Consider the following 21,193-nt stretch of genomic DNA (forward strand, 5'->3'; position numbering starts at 1 on the left):
GGGAGAAAAATTTATAGAAATTACTGCGATATAAATTTTTTATTTAAATTAATTATTTTATTTATCAATCGCACACTTATAATATAAAGATCATTATGAAAATTGTGATGGGAACGAATATTACAAGCACTCTGAGAAAATTTAGATAATAACAATGAATAATTACATTAAATTGGCATTCGTGAGGTCGATTGAAATATCTTAAAAGAAGGCCTTATCGAAGTTTCAGGTTTCTCTTCAGTAAGCGCAAGAAAACCTTAAAGTGCCATCCGGTGGCTACGTCGCAAAAAGCGGCTGCGCGCTCATGAATCGCCAAATCCATATACTTTCCGCGAAGCCACTGACTCGGCGACAGACCGATTGACAAAAAACGGGGATAAAAATAAATAAACTTATAGATACATTGCACAAGTGGAGTGTTACATTTTCATTTTCGTACTCTTACTTAATACCTAATGTTCTTTCATAATATTATCCTATTATACGTATCGACTTAAATATTGTTGCGGGCAACGTTAGCACACGCGCACGCACACCCACACACCAACCATTGCTCGCATAAACGCGCGTGTATCCAAATTGACACCAGCTTATTAGGATTCTAATTTTGCCTTTCCGTAAGATCAATGATTATACGATTAATAGAGTAAATAAAAATTGATTACCGAGATATAATAATAAGACGAAAAGATCGTTATCGTGAAAATGATTTGGGCAAGGGGACGACAATTACATTTATTATACATTTATTATTTACACTGAAACGCAATATTTTATTCTAATGGTCGGTCGATCGACAGATAATGGTTTTACATAATTTATCGATACGACGAGGTAGTAAAATAAACATTTCGATCGTTGAATTTCCTCCTGAAGCCGATGATCGAATGAGCGAGAGGAGTTAGATCAGCCAGTCAAAGACGGAGAAAGAGGAGGCCGAAAAAAGGCTTTAAACCGCAGAAAGCGTGGCCGGATGTCGCCTGTCCGCATGAGTGCCTGCCGATATTCCAAGGAGATCGTCCGCGTCCTCGAGAAGAGTGCTAAGAGCCTCTCGCTCTTTGCGGTTTGGCTCGACGCCTTTTATATTCATCTCGTTTGCGGGATCGCCGCAGCTCGACTCGCGCGCGCGCGCGCTAATACCGCAATTCATCTCGAGAGCGGTACACAGTCGTTGCTGTCTGCTCGCGGTTGAATGAATAATGCCTTCAATGATGCTTTGTTTGGTTCGCGCTCTCCACATAAGAAAATTGCCGCTTGCTATGGACAGGTAGCTATTTTTCAATTCTGTTAGTTTGTGTGTGTGAGAGCGAGCGCGCGCAGTCCTATGCACCCGAGCGTATAGGTGCGAATATGTGTTTGTGAAAGCTCTATTTTCTAAGGATGTTTCTTTCGTTCTTTCTTTTTTTTTTTTTTTTTTTTTTTTTTTTTTTTTTTTTTTTTTCATCCAGGATTAGACCCTTACGCATGGATTATTGAGCGAGGTCATGATTCGTGGATATTGATATTTATTTTGGTATTTATACAAATATCTTATAATTTATAATAGTAATGGCGTATTTTGAAGTTGGCAAGCACGCTTACAAATGTGCTTAAATAGATGACCTTCGCTGTATTTTTAAAATAATAGCCAATATTAGTATTATAATGAAAGAGAAGAAAATTTTACGTCATAACTAGGAATTATGAATATAAATGTAAGGTTAATAGTGAAAGAAATTATTAGTTTCATATTATATTGTCATTTTGGCTCTCTATTGGTTTCCAAATTCTTATGAAAAACGAAGTAAAAATTTGTCTTTAATATTACGACATTGTCACTCCTCAGTATGTATATCAATTTAAAAAGCCGATAATCTTTATAAGAAGCAGCAATACAGACTAGCTCTCTAACCTTATCTAATATCCATAATTTCTAAATAAATTTTCTTTAAGATTTCTATTATGTAGAATTTATCGCATACCGTAAGCAAATAATTTCGAATATCTCATCGTGTTAGTTGTTAAAAGTACTTGAGAAAAACAGCTGAAAAATAAGAAAAAATGTGCTTATAACCATGGTCACTTCTGGTGGCTTTCCAAGTGTCTCTCGCTTCGAGTAAGAAAGCAAAAGATATATTGTCCAGCTCCGGCTGCGTCCAGTATTACGAACTCAAGCTGCCGGTCACGACAATGAGGGACAAACGGAGCTGCACGTTCCTACGCGACCTGCCATAATCACAATGAGCGCGTGGGTCTCGAGGTCTAAACGCCTTCCTAATTCTTCCTCAATTGGGCCATGGGGCCCGACCGGCCGGCTTACTTGTCCTCGATGAGAAATCTATTATTATAAACGTTTCTCTCCTGCATCACTAAAGTCTGAAAGAATGGCTTCGTGCACATTAGCTGATCGGAAAATCTGTTCTACGATGGGCACTTTTTAAATAAAATAATAACATAATAAGATAGAATCTATAAAATTATTAACTCTTTATTTTTTAGTTTTAACGTACAGATCGAGCGGCATGTTGAAATCATAATAGAAAACAGTTTCTATTAAGACTTTGTATTTACGACGTAAAATTGCCAAAGCACTGCTTAACAAAATTTTGAAACTTTGAAACCGATTATTACATTACAGTTGTGTATTGAAGTACAATAAACCATCCAATATTATTTGCATAAACATGTGCAAAACACATTTATTTATACATATTTTATTAGCGATTGTTAGGCTCCGTTCATACAGCAATTATATTTTAAATAATAAAATTTTTACCCACTATGTTTTCAACAAATTTTATATACAAATACATGTTTCATTAGAAATATCATTAAAATTCTTAAATTTTAATTTATGTAATTGGAATATGCTATTTCATAATATAAGAAAATTTAAAGATTATGTTTAAAAATTTTTTTTTCAAATCATTTAAACTAATGAATTAAACAAATAAGCTAACGATAAAGAGCGATTAATTGCGTATATATATATATATGATAAAGAATTTATCATTGAAAATCATATTTTTTATTTTTTATAATTAAAAACTATTTTATATCTTAATAAAGATATTTCGTTAATTATTGTAGTTATAAGAAAAACATTAATTCTGTTTCTTCTCAATAAATACTTAAATTTCAATAAATACTTAACTATGAACGAAAGAAAAGATTTGATCGACATATTTAATTATTATACCAATTTGATATATCAGCTTTTATAACAATAAATCTCTAAACAGAAAGATATATATATATTAATTTTTTTCCTGAAACAAGGGGATTACATGATCGTTATTTAAAAATCAGTGTAAACTGTACTACGATTATTAGAATAAAAGAGCTTATTATTATACAATCATAACACGTGGACTTAAGATTAACTTTTATTCTTGTTTCTTTAAATTAAATAAACCTCATTTTACTTAGCTCCTTTTTATATGTCAGGACTGACGCTTTTGTTTTGATTCCTTTATTTTTTGCCTGCTTACAACAATTCTTTATATATATATATATCACTCTTGCACACGCGCTCCCTCGCCTCAGTCAATGACCAGAAAGTATTTTGGTACCTAAAACAATAAGGAAAACGTAAAATGAACTTAGATATCTCGCTATTAAGATTATTGAAGTAGCCTACACCATAGTATTGACCAGAAGAGGATATCCGCTTTATAAGAAGAATATCCGCAAACGTTTTCTTCCTTTCCATCCAAACGTCAATAGCGAAGTATAGGCAAAGTAAGAGCGAAGCTTTTCAAACTCGAGCTCTAAAGATTGTAACATCGATGAATCAGTCGCATTTTAGCTACAAATCCTATGGCGTAGGTTATTCTCAACGACTCTTTCATGAATTCTTCCAGAAAGCGTAATCCTTGTGGTAATCCAGTTTCTCGCATTATCCACTCCACGCAGGAACACTGATGAATACAAGCAATAAGTATTATTTAAAGAAGGGTAAATAGGTATTTACGAGACACGAATTACTGAGTTCTTGTCCAATTTTAGAATTTGATGTGGTCGAAGGCTTAAAATTGTATAAATTACAAATTCAAATTTATTATGTTAACTAAAAATTATTAAAATTTTAAGCATTTAGATGTCATAAACTATATATATATATATATATATACATACATATATATATATATATATACTATTATTATTATAGTGATAGATGTCAGCTATTTATATTAAAATTAGAATTGTACAGATAAAATTCAACTTAAAATACGAATATAATTTCAAATCCAAAACAACAATATTATATATCTATTAAATTTAAGATCTTTAATAACTTTTAAAGGAAATACATTATACTTTTCATAAATAAAGATTTTTCAATTTTTCAACTGCAATTACATTTAATATTATAAAGACATAGAAACATTAATAAATATATACGATATTATAAAAATTATCATACAAAATGTTTTAACAGCACTTTTAAATGACTTATATAAATCTGTAAAAACCTATGAATTTCTATTCATTGCAGGCTTAGGAAAATAAATTTGTTTTTTATATTATAATTTATATAGTAATGAATATCAAGATTTAATATTCATTTTTTTTAATACCATAATGCTTATTATCGTACTACTATAAAAGTAAAATATATATACGTTTTTTTTTTTTGTCTAAATACAAATATTTCCACGCCCACTGCAAATCTTGCATTTAATAGGTGACGAATTCTATAAAATTAATAACTTTTTTTATATATTGAATGAAGAACATGAAAATATAATTACGATAGAGAAGTAATTCAAATAGAAAATAAAAAGCTAATCACACTTGCAATTTCTCAATGTGAAACGTTATATTTATAGGTTGCATTAAATTAAAAATTATATTGTAAATGAAATTTTTAATATAAATACTTTTCCTATTCAATAATATAATTCATTAAAAAGAAAAAAAATTGCTGCAGCACACCCATGAATTAATTGTTACAGATTATTCTAAATAGTCCGTATGTACAACCATTCGTATGCGTGTAAATAAAGATCCTGACTTGTCGATTTTTGTTCGTTATGTACATAGTACTTAGCTGGATTTTTACCTTCGATGGTCGGAATAAACAAATTCCAATTTTTCAAGCCAGAGTCTATATCGAATGTTACTGACTCTAGACTACGCCACATTACATTAAATCCGCATTTATAGCAAAACTCGTTTTACCGTCTTAGCGTGAAATGTTCCCAGGATCACTATACCATCGGCAACATAACTATGCAAAAGTGAAAGAGAAGAGTCTGAAGCTATTGAACTCTGTTATGAAGACGCATTCGTTAGCAAAAGGGCCGCCACATGCTGTCTTACCAACTCGATTTTCTCTCCTACATCTCTTTCAAATAAGTATCGTTGTTTACACGATTCGATAAGCCCTTTTGCGTGAGTGCCAGCTACCATCAACTGGAAGAAAAAATCGTATGATTATAGAAGACAGAATTATAATATAAAAGAAAAAGAATAAAAAGAAGAATGTATCACCTGTATCTATATACAAATATATATATATATACATATGTGTGTGTGTGTGTGCATACACCTTTGAAAGAAATTACATAAAAAAAATTTACAAAATTATGATTTTTCAACAATTCAATAATAATATCGTGTAATCCATATTTTTTAATAAATATTTCTTAAATATCAAGATAAAAATATATTAACGATATCATATTATTAGTTTAATGTTCTTACATTACATAGATATTATACAATTGTCATGTAATTTTTGAAATTTTAGAGTTTAATCTTATATAAAAATTATAAAATTATTTAATTCTTATATTTTAATTTTTGTAAGATTACATACATTAAGAAAGAACATTTATATATATATATATATATATATATATATATATATTTTACATATATAGAAGAATTTTGAAATATTAAAATTGAGAGGTACATAAAGTAGGTTATATGTAAATATTATACTACTAATAATAAAATACAAACAAAAATAATATATAAATAAATGAATAATAGCATAATGAATTATGAATTGAATTGTGAAAATAGTGATCGCGCAATTTCAACTTTATTTTCAAATTTATTATTATAATTGCATTAAATAAATTTTTTTTAAATTTCAGGTGGTAGGTGTCTTTATCATAATTGGCAATAACTACAAATTCAAATAGTTTTAATAATTTCATGAAAATTGGTGTAGGACATTTGTATTTATAAGAAAATTGTTTATTCATTAAATCATAATCTAATATTTAAATCAACTATAATCAAATTCTTCTATCAAGATTGTATTCTTAATACAATTTTGATATTTTCTCATAAATAATAAATTAACTTTCAAATTGTATTTCAACGGAGAAAAATTATAAACTGTAATATATTTTTAACGCAGTGTAAATTGTATCGAAGAAATTGTGATCTCTTATTAGTCTACTTTAGATACAATTTTATACTACACACTTATATTTTTAAACGCACATATATAAAGTTATACGTGTATTTATGCGCGTGCGTATTTGAGCATTATTCAGTCGCAGCAATGCAATGATTATGCTCTGAATGTAATATGGCGATATGTGTGTATATCATTTATGCTTTCAGCTTGAGACTTAAAGGAAAGCCGACCGATCGTTTCAAACTGCAATTTAACCGAAGTCAATAGTTCGATATTTATGCCAAGGAAAAAAGTATATGCACTTTATTATATTTTTTATATCTTTTAGTCTGATACTGTTAGTATATGGCTTTTCAGTAAATTGGTATTTTAAAACTTGGGTTTCACGTTTATGAGTATAATTGTAAAACTTCTATATATCATGAAATTTCTTCTTGGAATGTAGGTAAGTACATGATTTATAATTATTTTATATTATTTCATACACAAAAAAAATGGATTTTAACCGATCAGCTATTATATAGTAATTATGGTTTTCTTAAAACAGTTTATGAGCTCATATTACTCGCAAAGTAAATTTGATAATTATTTAAGAACAATCTAATATTCGTATATTGTTAATAAGTTAGAATATTTATGAAATTGAGCTTACAGACTCTGGCGATTGCCTGGTCTAGTACAAGCATTTTAATAGTCAAATACTTCATGTCAGCTTATTACTCACACAGATCACTTTTGGTTTTTGGTACACGCTAGTTTTAATACAGTAGCAGCATCTCATTCGTACGTTATCTCGGATACAAATCAATGGTAAAATTAAAATTGATTCTTAAAATAGTTGTACTTTCAACGTTGTGATTATATTTTAAAATATTTTTACTGCAAGATTTAACATTAGATAAATTAAAATTAAGTTAGGTGAATTTAAAAATTTCCATTTTATAAAGAGAAACAGTGTTAATTTTTAATATTTATGAATGAATTAATAAATAAACATAATAAACACATTATATAATAAATTCATATACATATACCCTTTTGAAATATAAAATTATATATATATATATATATATATATATATATATATAAATACATATAAAAATACTTGACCACATTTTTATTTTAATCTTGAAAATTGTTACCGTCTCAACTTTACGAATGGAAAAAAAAAGATATTAAAAGTCATTCACTATACGTATTGATTTATAAATAAAAAAATGTTCTATTTCAATGTAAAATATATATTCTAAAGTTCTATTAAAAATCAAAATCTGTATAAGCTTAATAGAATATTTTCTAATTTTGAGAAAACCTGATATTAATAATTAAAGTTTTATTTTCCCTATATAAACGAAGATTAATTTTCTTAAGTTCATACCACCAGATTTATTTTCTATTATAATATTCATTAATAAATTTAAGTAATTTCAATATATTAAGAATTTTTTTAATTTAACAATTTGTAAGTTAATGCATTATGAGTCAATAAATATACATTCTTAAATAGCCTATTAGTCGTCAAAAATTAATATACTTTTCCAGTTAATAAATTTATGACGAATAATATTACGATAAATTTTGAGGAGAAAATCTTTGCATTGAAAGAGTTTCACCTATTATATATACATATATAACCTATATGTGCATTATGCGTACCTGAAATTTGATGCTGTTTCTCTACTTTCAATTTAAATAGCCTAATACTTGCGATCTCTTTCTCTCTCTCCTATTTCTATTTTCTATTGTTGTTGGGTAACAAATGAGAGTGGAAGGAAGAAAAAGAATGGCGGACCGGCTGACGGATATTCTTTTATTGGCACGTGGCAAGCCACGTGTCCTTTTTTCTAAAGAGAGCTGCGTTAAATCGAACGAATGTAGAAATAAGCAAAATGTAAAGATAAATAATAAACCAGAAGTATGTTAGGATACATACATATTCGTGTTGTGCCCTATATCAATATGTATATATAGAGGAATCAGTGAAAAAGGAAAAAAGAAATTAGATTAGTTATATAGAAAGGAGTGATGAAATTTATATAAAATATAGTGTTAAAAAGACTATAAATCTATGTGTTAAACACGGTGACAAGATTTTTAATTTTAAATATGTTCCTTATTTTATTGTATATCGGTTAAAAAAATTATTCCTGTTTTATTTATAATTTTTATTTATAGTGAACGATAGTATTGATAAGTATACAATAAAGGATATATTAATTTTTAATAAAATTTGAATTTCATAAGTTTCGGATAAGAGACTGTTATTGTAATAATAAGATTCTGTTATTGTAAGCTAATGGAATATAATAATATAATAATAATTATTAAATATTATTATAATTTTATAATATTATAATAATTTTTATTAAACGTTATTCAATTAATTTTTGTACATATAAATAAAATTCTGTAAAAAATAATAGTTATTCATCCGTTTAATTATTAACATTAATGTAATTTATTTTTTTAATTATTTTTTAAATTTTTTAAATTTAATTATTTTAAATGCATATATTTAAAGTATATTTATTTAGATTACTATTATTATAAAAATTACGATGTAACAATATTCTTAATACGTTGAAATATTTTATTTAAGATAAATTTTGTATAAAAAATATAGTGACTTTATGGGAATATATCCATTTTATATATATAAGTCACTACGACGAAAGTGTAAATATTTCATACTAATATTTTTATAATAAATAGAGTATAACTAGAGCATTTTTAACTGTATCGTAAATTTTAGTGCTTTCATTCACAAATGTATGAAATATTGTAATAGCTTATTAATTATTACAACTATGCACATTCCCTTGAATTCCTAGCTTTACTTCAATAATAAAACAAATACAAGTCATAGTGATCAAAGCAGTGAATCAGATAAACATCCAGGGCTAATGGATTTGATAAGCTTTTGAGATTTTTAATTAAAAAGATTTTGGAGGTATTGATATAATTTTGCATGGGTAGAGGTATTGCTTTCACTTCTTTTATAAACTCTTTGATTTCTTTTATTTATTTTCTCGTTTGTTGATTTTTGTATACAATTATAGGATGAAGTGGAAAGTACCTTGCCCAATTGGAGATTTAAATACTGACTCTACGTATTTCAGATATTTCTTTCACTTCTGTTCTTACATACACTCACATTTATTTGCTCTCCCTCTCCTTTACACTTTTCTCCTTTCCTTAGAACACACAAGCATCCATACACACACGAAATATATTTCTTATTATTCTCTATCTCATTGACAATATATATATTTTTTTATTATTTCTACGTGAATAAGCTTTAATTACTTGTTCCCTGCATGTATTATTATATTTATTTTCCATAGTTCCATTTACATGTACACTTGCATGAGTATTAGAATACAAGTTTTAATGAGGATGTAATGGGTAAATCATTTAATAAGATTATATTTTCTCAAGTGGAAATTGTTATATGTGTAGTCAGGGATTTAAATTTATAGAAATGTAAAATTTTCACATATTTCCACCAAATTCTGTTATAAAATAACAATAATATACTGAAATATACGATAAGTATGATAACAAATTTGAAGTTATTCTTGTGCGATTCATAAATCATAAATTATTGTATTAGTTTTATAGACTAATAATAAATGCTTTACACTATGTTATAAATTCTTTAAATAAGCTTATATGCAATTACAGTATATAAAATTATGAAAACGAGTGGATATACAATTTATGCACGAAATACATAAATAGATAATTTTTATTAATCCACTATTATTTTTACTAGTTATTACATACCGTACTAATTTCCGAGTAAAAAATCGTTGATTTTTTTAAATTATTTGAAATATTATTTGAAAATGTTTATAACTATAAAATGAAAAAGCATCTTTCTTTTTTTTATACTTTAGTTTTTCTACTTTTAAAATTTTTATAACAAGCTCGACAAAGCATCATATCTCTTGCAATCGAGCAGCAACAAACACACGTCAATCCATAAGAGACAAAGGGCCATTCTATATATACACTTTTTTTTTTTTATAATATACGACTCCGAAATCGATGCCCTTTGTCTCGATATGCCTTTTTTCATCCGAATGAACGAAAGTAAAAAAACTATTACATTAATCCTCGCACATAATCTGCTTATGGGTTCCACGCGCTCTCCAGGATCGTGTTACGGATTGCGGAGGTCGAGTAAAGGGTCGGCTAAAACGACTAAAATGATTTCATCAATCACAGTCCGACATGCCGAGAGCAAGTGCCACGCGTCCACACTTTTTTAATAAATAAACGTCAAATTACTCGCTGATATTTCATCGTTGAATCTTTACTTGGTCAATAAAAGTAACTGGAAAGGATTTGGAAGCTGTCTAAGACGTCGGCCAATATTTCAAGTAACATGTGCAACGATTGCTTAACCCATGTATAAATACATATAGTAATTAAGTAAGCTCAAGTTAATTATTTACGTCGGCTAAGTAATGCCTAAAGCGCATAAATATAAACAGTGAATTTTTACTTCAATTCGATCCTATTTGTAGAGAATTAGGGGTAAAATGTTAAGATAAAAAATGAAAATATATGGACGACCAATCACTTTATTCAATAAATCACAAAAATATTATAATAGTTAATATAGTAATGAAAGTGTGTTTGTTCATTTTTGTATTGTGATGTTTCTTATATTATTGTACTCTCCGATTTTATAATCAAATAGTTTTGTACATATGATTGGCATTTATCCACTCGTTCGTATGTTGGAAGATACGTAATATGTGAGTAATAATAAAATTACATTAGCTATTTACATAATATATATTATTATACATAAAATTCTATTTATTAATCATAAGTGAATTAATTTTCGATCCATATAACTTACGCGTGTATGCATATATCTCATTAAATGAAATGAAAACTAAGCAGTAATGGTCCAGTGTATGAAGAACTATGTACTATGTATTTTTTATTTAATTCATTTAAATATAATTAAATATGCTGGAAATTCAATTGTATAATAATTTTTATTATATAATGAAATTATTTTAAAATGAAATCGTTGGTGCATAAATAAACTATCATTAAAATAAATGTAAATTATAAAATAAATAACGGTTGTTTTAAAATTAAAGCTAGATGAAATAGTTAATTAATTTGATCAAAAGAATTAAATATATTAATAATTTTTGTAGTTAGGTACTGAAAATTATATTCAACAAAAATGTGTTTATAAAATTGAAGTAAAACAAACTATTATTATATTAATATCATAAATATAGTATTTAAAGATTAAATTCATTAATATCTATAATTATTTTATATATAAAAAATCAAATTGACGATTAAACAGTTTAATTTTTAAGATTATAAAATATTTTAGACTTTTAATTTTTCATTTGTATATTTTAATGGTTATAGTTATGATTATTTAATATTTGTTTTTTTAATTTTAACGATTAAGCATTAAGCCATATTTAATTTGGAGATACGCAAAATCCAAAAGTAATTAATATTTTAAATAATTACCTACTTATATTTTGATTATATTTATTTCTTATTTATTCGCGTGTAACATATTTTTATTGATAAGCACTAGTTTGAATTTGTTGATATGGATGCTAGTTTGCAATGAAAGAGCGTGAGAGCGAGAGCGAGAGAGAGAGAGAGAGAGAGAGAGAGAAAGGATAAATATTATTTAACCAATTTTTGGTAATTGTTAGGTTTATGGTTAAGATAACCAATTTTTGGTAATTGTTAGGTTTATGGTTAAGATAATGATTGATACATTAAATTATTACAGTTAATAATTAATTTGTAGTGTTAATTGTAAAAATTATTTTGTTAAATTTAACCCGAAAGATGTATACATTTTATAAATCGTGTATTATTGTAATATTTTTGGCTGATATGTGTATGATATATGGCTGATATATATATATATATATATATATACGAATACGTTATGATAAGAATTCATAACTTGTATTTTTATTTGCAAATAACCAATAAAGGCTCAAATTCTATAGCCTCAATGCTTCACACTCGTCACAAGTCATCTTGTTAAGATGATTTATAACAAGAGATACTCGCGTAACATTATTTTCTTCTCTTTCTTCTTGTCGACCTAATGATTCCCCTTTCGTCGATCGACGTTTTTGAACGAGTCTTCCAAGAACTGTGAACGTGAGGTGTGTAATATATACGCTTTGAAAAGCGCGGATATAGATTGAGTGGCAATGACGACGTCAACGACAGCGGTGACGTTGGTTCTTTTTCGACCCCCGTATACAAAAATCTGTGATAGAAAAAGGCCGAAAAGGTCGACCGCTAGGCACATGCAAGCATCTAGTCGGCAATTCATTAATAATAACCCACGTCCGTAAAAAGTCTGACCAGAAGCTCCTTTTGGAACGATCTTCTTAGTTCTCTGTCTCTCCCTTTCTCATTCTACTATCTTACCGCCTCCATCTGTCTCGTCGAGACTACCTGCGATCTCTCCGACTATCTCTTGTACGCACGAATTATCTCGTCTCTCAGCCCTTATCATTATGACACGCGCCTGTAGTCTCAAGTTTCCTGTTTTCTTTTTTGACTTCTTTTTCCTTTCTCACGAAATTCCATTGTTCTGTGATTCAATTATTTTGATTCCTACTTACACTTATGCTTAAGAGAATTATAATGTTGATTCTTTATTTAAGGACTTACGAATATTTCGATATATAAAAAATACAATCTTATATTTATCTATAATTTATTTATTATTTGTTAATCGAATATCATTGGATTATATTGTATTAAAAAACTCAATGTTAAAATATAATTATTCATGTTGATTGAATATTATTATTAAACGTATGCCACTTGAGAATAATTTCGCAAATGGCACTTCGTCAATAATACGAATGACTTATTAAGTAAACATAATCTAGTCGTTCAATAAATAAGTAACAATACATACAAATTAATGATTCAAAACAACAAATACAGAATATAAATGATATAATGAAAGTAAATATATTAAAAGTATATAGATTGTCAATCTGGTAACTACGATAGCTTGATAACACTTAATGAGATTTTTTAATTACTACCCGAATAGACGGGCAAATGTCATTCATATTTATTCTACTTGAGAAATACAATAACAAACGAAATGGTTAAAATTCTGTCACTCGATATATACAAAGTACAACTATAAGGAGGACATTGTTATTTATTTTCATTACATCAAGCCTTGATATATTTTCTTTCATGAATTAGTAAATTAATAAGAAATTCAATCTTACATTAAACTGCAATGATAATTCAACCACCTTTCGAAGAGGCAAGTTCGAGGTATAATTTCTTGGCAACTGCATCTAATTGCGTCAAAATCATACATGCAACATATCTTTTACACCCTGGAGCTATTTTTGCATGCGTATCGGAGCCCCTCGAAGAAAATACTGCTACGAAAAGGCCCACGTCTCAGCGCTCCTGCACAATGTCCGAGCGAGCACTGGGCATTTTTCGATGCTCTTCACATACATACGTAACGCCAAAATGAACAAAGTACTCGAAAGAAAAAGAAAAAAATAGAGAAAAAGATAACGAAAGAGTGAAGGAGTGAAGGAGTGAAGGAGCGAGTGAGTGAAGGAGCGAGTGAGTGAATGAGAGAGAGAGAGAGAGAGAGAGACAGATGAAATGAGAGACTGGCCTCTTCTTTGGTTATTTACGGCTGGATATATTAGAGGCGGGTATAAATATCGGCATTGCGAACGCTTAACAGTCCGTAAATCAATCAGACGCCCGTGCTTGCAAGTGGAGAGGATCAGGAGAGAGAGAGAGAGAGAGAGAGAGAGAGAGAGAGAGAAGGAGAAAATAAAAGAAACTACGTACTTCTCTACGGTCCATCACTGCTATCATCTTTCTTTCCTTTTGCCGAGACCTTTCGCGCTTGTGTAATATGGCTTTTACACTTGTGCTTTAATTGAAAATACTTTCAAAGTCTAAATGTTTATTGAAAATGTTGCGGTATATCGATGAGTGCCAGCCACTACATAACGTATAATTTCAATTACTTGGCGGAATTTTTTGTGATATATGCTAATCGATCTGATTTTATATTACAACACGGTATTTTCATAATAAAATAACACACTAACCAAATGATAACGATAATTTTGACTTTTAATGTATAACTATTGATAACGACAAAAAAATTAATTTTTATAATAATTTTCGAAAGTATTATAATAATTAGCTATAAAATTTATCATAAGTAATGAATGAAAATTCATTTTTACTCTAATTTGAAAAAAAGACGTCTTGAAAAAATTGTAATTTAATACAGATATAAATTTCCACGAACCTTGACGATCGCATTGAGCAATACAAACGTGAACTTTAGCTTTTGTCGCATATAGCACGTAAAGTCAACGAAACGGCCTCGCATCATTTATAGCATCAAAAACGCATTAAGATACGACTCGCCAGTTACTCACATTATTTATAAAGAAAGAAAAGACACGCTGAAAGAGAGAGAGAGAGAGAGAGAGAGAGAGAGAGAGAAAGAGATAGCAACGAATCCAGAATATGTAAGTACAGTTTAAGACGAATAGACGTATTCTTTCATTTCACTATCAGCCTTATCGCTTCGAAGAGAGAGAGAGAGAGAGAGAGAGAGAGAGAGAGTGTGTGACAGAGAGGGGGGAGGGAGGGAGAAAGCACGGCCGAAGCATCTCTCGTTATATTTACGAGCAAATCCGTCCAACGACTGCCGATATGGTGAAGAGGGCCATACCACCACGAGCTGCATCCTCTACTTCTTCTTCATTTTTTATTCGCACGGGTGGCTTACGCCTGTCGACAGTTCCGCAGGCTGACCCAAACGTTCTCACTCGGCTCCCAGCGGGATGTCGCTCGTTCTCACTAACCCATTATTTCCAACATCTTTCTTTTTCGAGCTACATTTCTCCTATGACTTCTTCTGTAATTTCGCATGAGGAGATCCACTGTTTTATTATAATCTGAACAATCCGTAAACTTTCATAATGGTAGAATTTTTATTTTGACACTTTTATAATGCTCACTCATAACATAGTATTTCCTTTCCCTCCGACAGGTAGTCTTGCATTTAACTCTCCAGTTTCTCCAATGCAAATGTGCATGGTTTATAAGCCGTTCGGATCTACGCGTTATCAATCATTATTCGATATATAATTATATATTTGGCATTAAACGAATTATAAATAAATATTTGTACATAACGAGGTTTATACAATTTAATTACATTGTTTCATTGTAAATGGATATTTAGTTTAAGAATGTTTGTGAATATCGCTGTACAATATCGAAGAGGAACTGAAAAAATATATCTTCCACTAAACTGCATTAATAATCAAAATCATCGACTGTAATATTTTTTAATTCCTATTATATATATATATATATATATATATGATAAATTAATTTTTTATCGCCGTAGACTGTTTAGCAAAAATTAATTTCATTATACAAATCACAATAGTATAATTTAAGTTGTAAAGAGTAAATAATCTAAGATCAAATTACTTTTCACAATATCTATGAAAAATATATCGTGTCGAGGTTAATAAAATTGTACAATGTTTTTACGTATAAAGAAAAATATTAATTATGTGATTTTTTTTTTTTTTTCATTAAATATAAATCATAAAGCGCAGAGAAACGCAAGAAGGAAATGCAACGAACATTCGCATGGCAATAATTTACGAGTCTTTTCCAAGGAGTGATATATCTTCATTTATATGTGCTAGCATAGTAAATAAATCTGCGTAGACGTGTTTTCTATATTTCCACAGCTCTCGCTACTGTGAGAACTAGTGCTGGAGTGAATTTTATCTTATATTTAATTAATCAAATACAAACTATGTTTATGAAATAATACAATTTTTAAAATAATAATTTATAAGGAAACTTTTATACTATCGTAGAAAGTAAACTAGTAAAAATCAAATACTTTTGTGTTAAGCTATATATTCTCGTATATTTAAATAACGTAATTCAATTGTATATTATTCAAATAAATACACATTTTACATGTATGTTTTTATATAAATATATATATATATATATTTTTTTTTTCTTTTGTGCAAATTCGAATATCCATATGCTCTTGCGTATGTGCATATATATATATATATATATATATATATATATAGTATATATTAAATACTTGTATAAAAATATGATTCATATATATAAGTGGGGGTAACAAAAAAATAAAAGCATTTCGTATTATTAAATGAAAGATTAAATGATAAATTATATATATATATATATATATATATATATATATATATAAATTTATAATAAAAATTCAATATTGAATTTAGCAGAATATTTTTATGAAATTGTCGATATAATAAATGTCCACTGTAATAAAAATGTATTCAATTAAAATGACGTATTGCTTTAATAAAAAGTAAAATATTAAAAAATATGGCATATAATATTTATTATATTTCTGACCGAATCATACATAGTAAAATATATATACTATTAATTTATGTAATTGTTAGTAGAAAATTCTAATATGTATACTCATTTCAACAAATTACATATATGTTGTAACATAATTAATTATGAATTACATGGAAAATAAGTTTATGTTGGTAGAATTAGTTATTCTTCAAATTATTTCGTTGATATACGTAAATAAACCGAACGATCATAATTTAAAATAAATGTTATTGAATCAAAATAATTGAAAATATTATAAAGTCTAATTTACTTTGGAATTAATAAAAACAATTTTTTTTTAATTTCAATAAATATATATGATTTAGTAATTTAATAATGTTTTGAAGAAATGTTTATGGGCATTTACAGCATATAACTGCTAGATTTGGAATGAAGTTAACATATATAATTGAAAATTTTCATATCGTGCTTTGTCATGTATAAATACTTTATGAGATTTCGTTTCCCGATCATATCATTTAAATTTTTACATTATATTCGCGCTGTAATATTATAATAGCATTACCCTTAAATATTACGTACATATATATGTTAATTTAAACAATAAGTTATAAATTTTTTCAATCTAATAATTAAAATAAATTAATAATAAGCATTGTATTCTCATATCAATAGGATACTGTGTGCCATTTCGGAGTTTCTATTTTTCATAATTTTCCTATTTCATAATAAACCATAATCAGATGTATTTTGGCATACTTAACTGATGAGTGTTTAATATTTTAGAGTATGTCACTATCAGATCTAATAGGTGTTTCAACAAGCGATTTATCTCTCGGCATAGCCGCTCAACACCTGTTGGTTTTCCATTCGTAGCCAGTCGATCCGAAAAACCGGAGCTCAGATGATTTGACAGTTTCGCAATACGAATAGTCCTAGTTCGAACTATATTGTCGGTACAGGAACTCAATATTATGGCACCTAAAAAAATATTTTTGCTCGTGACGGTTGTTGTCCATAGTATATCTTGTTGAGTTAATCGCATGTTTTCACAAGATCAAATTATTTGATTCTTAGATAGAGCAGGTTCGATCTTTTTTCTCTTAACATTATCTAAATATGCGTACATCGAAGATTTTCTTTTTTATTCTATTTTTCGGTTACATTGCGTAAAAATCGTACATTTAACTTGCATATTTTGATGGATAAAAAACATTGATGTCTTAGAGTTAAATTTTCTTTACAGACAAATATTTTCAGAGTTAATTATACTTAACATCATATTAAAGACAAATAATAAGTCATTTTAATCAATTTTTTCATTTTAATATTTTTATTGATTAATAGATAACCATCATTTTTATGTTTTATCTTTAAAGATTTTTTTTTGCTTGTTGTTAATTAGACAGATTTATATTTAGAAAAGAAGTAGATCACTAATATCATATTAGTATAATAGCAATGACAGGCAATAATTAAACGGTTCGACAACTCTTTATTTGAATTGAATATAATAAAAAAAAATAAAAAAAAAAAAAAAAAAAAAAAAAAAATCAATAGGCCGTCTTAATTTAGCCATGCATTCTTACGTAACTTTTCTAGTGTAATATAAATATAAATATATAAAATATTTACATTGTGTTTGCGTGTCAAAGCCACTTTTATAAATTAATCTATGCACATCCCCTTGAACAATAGGTTGATTATTTAATCTGACCATTTTGTGCAAACAATGTTGAGCATATTTATAAATCTAATATCTTTACTGGGAATACCATTAAATTATATATATTTTAAATTCAAACGAACATTTGACGTTTAACTTTATTGAAATTCATAGATAATCATTATTCCAATTTCACTCTAATTACATATACATTAACATATCGTTGGAAAAGTCGAACAACATCATAAAACTATTAAAAATTCATTTGCTGATAAATATGCAAAAAAAGAAAGAAACAAAACAAAACAAAACAAAGAAGATAATGAAAGAAATAGAATTGCTAGCCAAAAGAAGAGAGGTTGAAAATCCCGCCAACGGGATCCTTTGAGAAGATGTGTATCAAACGAAAAGCTTCCGGGAAACGGTTATCTCGCCCGCGCCACTGATTCTCGAGAGACTAGCCACCGAAATCCATCTTCTTTCGGCTTGCACATATGATGACGAGGGCGCGCATGCGCGTATGCCATCGTCTCTCTCTCTCTCTCTCTCTCTCTCCCTCTCTCTCTCTCTCTCTCTCTGTCTCTCTCTCTGACTCTGTCTCTGCCGGTTTATCAGAGTCAAGTAATCTGCGGTGGCTGCGCGGCAGGCCACCGAGACACCGAAATAACTTCCGATCGCCCAGCTTAAATGGTCCAGGCTTTATCTCGACGTTACGGCGAGCCCGATTCGGAGCGACTCGGATCAGACAAATTTCACATAAGCAATTCATTCGCGATTCAAACGGAAAATTCACTTTTTCTAATTATTATTATTCTACTTTGATAGCATGATTTATTTAAATTTTAATTCAAATTTTTAGTTGCAGAATTTTTCCGAAATTTTATTTGGTAAATTTTTCTTGCATTTTAAACATGTGCTAGGCTGTACATACTTAAGATTTTTACATAGTAAATAGAATAAAATCGTTCAAACGAATTAATTATCTCATTAGAATTTATTTTCTAGGTTTTAATACATTACCATTATTTTGTATTGTATTTTATAAATTGTATTTATTACATACAATTAATTAGTTTTTTATACAATCGATAATAATTGTGATGATTATATACTGAATTTTCTTAATTTTTAGGATTTTAAAGTTTTAAGAAAAATATTCTATATATTCTCTACTAATATTTGGCAAGTATTATTTATTTAGTTTAAGCAACTACTTTTTATTGACAATGAAATCTTATAATTGTACACTTGTATATCATTCATTATTGGACATGTAAAATTGAAAACGACAAAATATAAAATTTAATATTTTTATAATATAATTTTAAAATGAATATCACCGATTATTAAATAAAAATATGATTTGTATATATTTATATAAATATTTTATATTTCATTTAAAAAGAACGAGTATAATTTAGCCCTCACTCTCTTCTCTTTTAAAACAAGCAACGACAAAATGAAGCAAGGAGACTACCTAAAACATTGATCAACATCAGATACATAGAGAGAGAGAGAGAGCAAGAGAGAGAGAGAGAGCAAGAGAGAGAGAGAGAGGGAGAGAGAGGGAGAGAGAGAGAGAGAGCAAGAGAGAGCAAGAGAGAGCGCAAGAGAGAAAGAGAGAGAGAGAGAGAGCAAGAGAGAGCAAGAGAGAGCGCAAGAGAGAAAGAGAGAGAGTGAGAGAAAAGAGATTGAAATATAGATAAATAGATAGAGATAGGGGATAGAAATTGAGGCGAGTGTGAGAGAGAGAGAGAGAGAGTGAGAGGAGATAGAAAGATAGATAAATATAAAGACAGATGAATAGATAATAAGGGTGAGTGAGTGAGTGAGTGCAAGACTGAGAGACTGAGAGACAGAGAGTGAGAGCGAGAGCGAGAGAGAGAGAGAGAGAGAGAGACAGAGAGTCGACAATGAGCTTCGAAAAGCACGCGTTCGCGACTTCCCACGGCGAACTTTACTACCACGACCCGTATAAGAAATTCCAGACCTCTCTCATATATGCTTACTACACACACAACATATTCCTGAGGACTTGAAAAACGAATGGTCACCGTTGAGAGAAAGAGAAAGACAAAAAGTATCACGGAACTTTTATCTTTTATATTAAGTACCTTTCGGGACTCGCGAGCGCTTCTTCGAAGTCGCTTTATGGTCGCACATATCCACTGAAGAAGGAAAAAACAAGAAAAAAACATCTAGAGGTTTAGAAGGAGGTTTACTTGCATCGAAGCTGCAAAGGTTTCTTCTTTGGCAATAGTGCAGGTTAGCTTATATATATATATATATATATATATATATATATATATATAAGGTATGTAATGTACCTGCACATGTGCACCTGACGACATGCATAGATATATCATGCTCACGTACATGTACTCTGTATGGAAGTATAGTTCAACACTATAGTATGGTTATTATCACGACTGAAGATATGCTGTCTATGAAAATATAAGTATGCACACATCCTTATGCGTTACCATATATGAGAATACAAAAGAATGTGTGTACCTGTACGTGCATGCATGCGCGCGTGTGCGAGCGCGTGCGTGTATACGAGCGCGTTTACGGTCCTGCGAATTTGCCTGTATTTATGCAAACTCATATAAATATGCTCGCGAGTGTGCGAATGTATTTCAGATGAGCCGCTGGCGATAAGATTGAAAATGAATAATAAAACGTGATATTTGTTGCACGTCGCGTAATCTTTGAGAATCTTAATGCGTTACGTA

The sequence above is a fragment of the Ceratosolen solmsi genome, unplaced genomic scaffold (assembly GCF_000503995.2).
Source record: "Ceratosolen solmsi marchali unplaced genomic scaffold, CerSol_1.0 scaffold6, whole genome shotgun sequence".
NCBI classification, from domain to species: Eukaryota; Metazoa; Arthropoda; class Insecta; order Hymenoptera; family Agaonidae; genus Ceratosolen; species Ceratosolen solmsi.